The sequence below is a fragment of the Neofelis nebulosa genome, chromosome 5, assembly GCF_028018385.1.
Source record: "Neofelis nebulosa isolate mNeoNeb1 chromosome 5, mNeoNeb1.pri, whole genome shotgun sequence".
NCBI lineage: Eukaryota > Metazoa > Chordata > Mammalia > Carnivora > Felidae > Neofelis > Neofelis nebulosa.
The window spans coordinates 71736130-71741731 of NC_080786.1; the positions used below are offsets into that span (position 1 = coordinate 71736130).

General features: G+C 41.5%; 1 pseudogene; it reads right to left on the reverse strand.

The window, feature by feature from the left end:
• Positions 1-2190: 2190 nt before the first annotated feature.
• On the reverse strand, positions 2191-2956 carry LOC131513144 (large ribosomal subunit protein uL5-like; annotated as a pseudogene).
• Positions 2957-5602: the final 2646 nt, after the last annotated feature.

A 5602-nucleotide genomic window follows, 5' to 3' on the forward strand; every position in this document is an offset into this window, starting at 1 on the left:
ATTTCTGAAAGTATTTTTTAGATCTTTGTATTAGGGTTTATTACTTCTAAGAGCATCCTCCCCTGAACTGTCCCAAGGACTTCATTCATCTTTCAAATTATAAGTACACATGTTCAGTGACATTTAATATTAGTATATCTAGCATTTACTTCTGCTCTGTTCTAGCTTTCCCCTACTTCAAACATGTAATCATAATACTCCATTTCTGGGGATGAAAGGCAAAATCAAAACAGACTGCATAATTTTTTTAAAGTTTACTTATTTTGAGAGAGAGAAATAGCACATGCATGCACACATGAGCAGGAGAGGGGCAGAGAGAGAGGGAGAGAGACAATCCCAAGCAGGATCTGTGCTGTGAGAGTAAAGCCAGACAAGGGGCTTGAACCCACGAACCGGAAGATCATGACCTGAATCAAAAGCAAGAGTGGAATGATTAACAAACTGAGCCACCCAAGTGCCCCCAGGCTGCATAATTTTTGAGGCTGAGTGAAACACAAGGCCCTTGTTCAAAATTGATTAAGAATTCCAAGATGGTGGCAGTGAAGTATTAAACTAAGTGTAGGGCCCTTCTAAGTGCAGGGTCCATTTGGTTGCACAGGTTGCATACTCATGAAGCTGACCCTGGTCAAAATACAACTGTTAATGGTGTAGCCGAGTTGATCAAATTGCAAGTCAGCCATAGCAGCCAAGCTGGGTGCTAAAAACTTCTCTTTGAGTAGCTGGATGATGAAGGGTGGTCCAGGGAACATGGCATGGGTAAACATAACTGGCAGCAGACAGGTACTTGGGGAGTCCAGCAGTGGTTCTGTAACAATATATATGGATGTATCAGGATATCAGCCTTAAGGATGGCCCTACTGGTGTCCAAGACTGATCAGCCCAGTCCGTGGCAAGTGAATCTGACTTAGCCTTTCTTGTCATCCATTCCCCTGAGTAAGTCATGAAGTAGGTTTGTAATGCAATCTGGACCAATCAGCTATGATTTTTCTGTTTTAAGCTACAGAAACAATACAATACCTTCCCCTCTCCCCCTTCTGCATCCCCATATGTACTGCATTCTTACAAGAGTACCAAACCAGGATTTTTTTTTCAGGGTTCTGATTACTTTCCGAGTTTAGTGGAACAGTTTTTTCTAGATTTATGGTCCCCTTTTCTCCAGGGTCTCTCTACATACTCTTCCTCTTTTTTTAAGTAGACTTTATTTTTAGAGTATTTTTAGGTTCTTAGCAGAATTGAGCAGAACGTGTGTACAGAGAATTCCCATATACTCTCGCCCTCTACACATGCACAATCTCCCCCACTACTGACATCACAAACTAGAATGGTAAATTTGTTGGAGTCATTGAAACTACATTATCACCCAAAGCCCGTAATTTACACTAGGGTTCACTCTTAGTATTGTTCTACGTTCTCTGAGTGTTGACAAATGTAGTATATTGGTACATACCCACCACTATAGTGTAATGCAGAATAGTTTCACTGCCCTAAAAATCTTCTCTATGCTACTCATTCATCTCTCCCTCACCCCTACCCCCTGGCAACCACTGATCCTTTCATTATCTCCATAGTTTAGCCTTTTCCAGAATGTCATACAGCTGGTATCATACAGTATGTTGTCTTTTCAAACTGTCTTCTTTCATTTAGTAATATGCATTTAAGTTTCCTCCATATTTTTTTTTTGTGGCTTGATGTAGCTCATTTCTTTTTAGTACTGAATAATACTCCACTGTCTAAGTGTACGGCAGTTTATGCATTTACATCTTGGTTACTTTCAGGTTTTGGCAGTTACGAATAAAACCGCCATAAGCATCTGTGTGCAACTTTTGTGTGGACTTAAGTTTCATCTTATCTGGGTAAATTTGAAGGAGTGCAATTGATGGATCGTATGGTAAGAGTGTATTCAGTTTTGTTAGAAACCATTAAACTGTCTCCCAAAGTGGCTGTACCATTCTGCATTCCTACCAGCAATAATGAGAGTTCCAGTTATGCTACTTCCCTGTCCACATTTGGTGTTGGCAGTGTTTTGGATTTTGGCCATGTTAATGGGTATTTAGTGGTTTGCAATTCCTTAATGACATATAATATTCAGTGTGCTTATAATATAATATTCATGTGCTTATTTTCCATCTGCATATCTTCTTTTTTTTTCATTGAAAAAATGTTATGGGCCCTTTGGATAGAAATAGGAATTTATTTGCCAGGAAGGATGATCCCATCATATTTCTATTGGAATCAGCATATGGCCTCCTCTTTTTTTTTTTAATGTTTATTTATTTATTTTGAGATAAAGAGATAGAGAGATAGAGGGAAAGAGAGCGCACGAGAGGGAGTGGAGATAGAGGGAGGGAGTGGCAGAGAAAGAGGGAGAGAGAAAATCCCAAGCAGGCTCCATGCTCAGGGGCTTGATCTCACAGCCCTGCAATCATGACCTGAGCCAAAATCAAGAATCAGATGCTTAACTAACCAAACTACCCAGGAGCGCCAGCACATAACTCTCTCTTTTCTAAATCTGTGATTGGCAGCTTGTCTCCTACTTCTTGTCTGCAGTGTTGACACCCGCCCTACCCAGCACCACATAGGAGCCCAGGCTGTGGATACCAGTGCTTGGGTCATATTTGATTCCCAGATCAATGTGTTCTTGGATCCCAAACCAAAGTTTCCAGCATCTGAGAAGTTATTTTTCTTAATTCATACACTCATGCCTTTACACCTTTCTCCGGAATTTCTTCTGCGTTGGCCCCATGGACTGTGCAGTAGACAACAATCTTTTCATTTCTTCTGATGTCAAAGGATCTGATGGTATATCTAGCTTTGGAGAATGCAGGGGTCTGGCTTTGAGCTGCTCCAGCACCTTGGTTGCCAGGATCAGTCTGTCTCCACTCTCTCAAACACAGACGTTGCGGCAGTTTGTGGATGCAAAGTTCCCACATGGGGTTCTCTTTTTCATCTGTGCCATGGGGTTCTCTTTTTCCTGATCTGTGCCATGATGGAGAATGGGAAAAGCATCTGTATATTTTCTTTAGTGATATAGTCTGTTCAGGACTTTTGCCTATTTTTTAAATCAAGCAGTTTGTTTTCCTTATTGTTGAAATTTTAAAGATTCTACATATATTTTTGACAATAGTTTTTTTTTTTTTTTTTTTTTTTTATCAGATGTGTCTTTTGTAAATATTTTCTCCCAGTCTGCAATGTGTCTTCTCATTCTCTTAGCAGTGCCTTCCACGGAAGCATTATCAATTTTCTCATTCAAGAAATAGTCTATTCAACTGAGGGGATAACTCAGTAGATGAGAAGATCTCTGCCTTCGTGAAGCCTACACTTTAATGGAGAAAAGGACAAGAAACAGACAAGGAATGGACATATATCAGGCATTTAAGTGAAGATAGTTGCTGGGAAGAAAATACAAGTGGGGTAAAGGGATAGACACTGACTAGGTAGACCTAGTGGGGCCAAACGTAGAATAGACCCTAGTGGGGGTAAGAGTGGGGTAGGAAACCAGTTAGTAGTCCATTGCTCTCATACAAGCAAGACATGATGTGTGTATGTGCTGGGGTAGAGGTAGTGGAGGTGGTGAGAAGTATCCAGATTCCGGACACTTGTTAAAAGTGCAGCTGATGTAACTTGCTCATAGATTGGGTGTAAGAGAAATAAACAATTTGGGGGTGAAAGTGAGGTTTGGGCCTCAGCAACCAAGTGAATGGTGATAGAACTGGAAGGGATTGGGGAAGGAATAGGATAGGTGGGGACCAGGCCAGGCAGGGGAAAGTCAAGTGAAAATTCAGGTGAAGATGTTCAAGTAGGCCATTGTGATTCAACTTGAAATGTTAGGTAGGGTTAGAGCTATACAAACTTGGGGGTCTTCACGATATCTTTGTAGGCCTTCCAAATTCTGTGTGCCTCTCCACCTTTCTCTCTGCCTGCATACAGGCTAACCAGTATCAATTAAGTGGATGGACTCCAACCTTCTGGTTTCTAGCTGGATTCAGCCAGACTAGCAACAGATCAGAAGGGAGGAGAGTAGGATGGGGTAGTTTACTCGCCCTGCTCCCTCCCTGAACTTCGCCCTCAATTGTCTGAGTCCCTCCATGAAAATCCACGGCCCTTGTCAGGCAGGTCTCCACACAGCTGTCTCTCTTCAGATGCAATAGTTGCTTCCTCCCTTCACCCCCATGGATGGAGACAGCTCCTCCCCTGACTAGTCGCAGAGTACTGATATCCTTACACTTTTGTAAACAGTCCTTTAAGTGGACTCTGCTTGAATGACCTAAGTTTGAGTTTGCTGTCTATTTCCTGCTGGTACCTTGACTGAATTTAAAACCAGAGATTGGATGAGATTACTTAAGGAGTACAAAGAGATAGAAAAGAAAAGAGATTTGAGGACTGACTCTTATTTGGAGGTTGGAAAGAGGAGGTGAGTTCCACAAGGAGGAAGTCAGTGACACGGGAAGACAATCAGGAACACGGAGTATCTGGGTAGTGGCTCAGCGAAGACAGGTTTGAGAAAGAATCCTCCTAAAGTGGCCCAGGCCACCATTTCCCTGGGACTCTCAGGATCCCTAGCTTATCATCCCTGACCCTTTGTACCTCTCAGAGGTCTTGAAATTGCTTAGTAATTAACTTCTGACATCCCCAGATCAGCCGATTTGTTGTATGTATGTACCTCAGCCCTAGTGGAAATGGTTTGAGTTCTCCTTGGAGGCTCTCAGCAGCAGTGCAAATCTACAGATGCATTAGGTATGGGAGGGAGAGGGAAATGGATAGGAATTGCCAAGGAGTTCACACACATGGGTGCACAAAATTCTGTACACGTCTCAAGTACTATGGCCAAAGCAGAAGCTGTTTCATATTCACCACAGATGTTGAGTATCTAACCTAACATTCAGTACACAGTGGCAGCTCAGTAGATTTTTTGGATGAATAAATGCTTGCTCTTGGTGCATGAAACCTCCTTTATAGACTTGACAACTAATTCCTTGAATTGCGCTATTATAATATGCCCCCTGATTATTCTTTTGTATACCCCATAATGCCTGGGTGTGAATGTTCTTTTCTTTTTTTAAAACAGAATTGTATTGAGAAGATGACAACATAAACTCTGCAGAAACAAAGGCTATGGATTTTGGTCACTTGGGCTCTGGGGCCATCAGATAAATGTATTACTAATGTACTTCTAACAACTATCGTCTTTGTTTAAAGTGTGAAATTGCTCTTCAGTAGTATCTTTTGCCACTCCCAGAAAGTGTGCTTTGTGTAACTAGCAAGTTTTTGCAGAGACTGTTAGCTGCTTGCAGCCTCTGTGTTAATGTGCTTTACTGATTTCCTCAACTCCCTTTATCTTATCCTGACTCAGTATAGGTGAAAACAACTCCCTCTTCTACAAAATGGAGTTTGAATCCTGGATGTGCCAATTTTGCACACTGTAACTTTGTCTAAGATTTTAACTGTTTGAGTCTTAGTTTCTTTATCTATAAAATATTTCCTTTTTTTAAGTTTATTTATTCATTTTGAGAGAAAGAGACCTTTCTCATTTTGAGAGAAAGAGAGAGAGAGAAGGAGAGAGAGAATCCCAAGCAGGCTCCACACTGTCAGGGCAGAGCGTGAT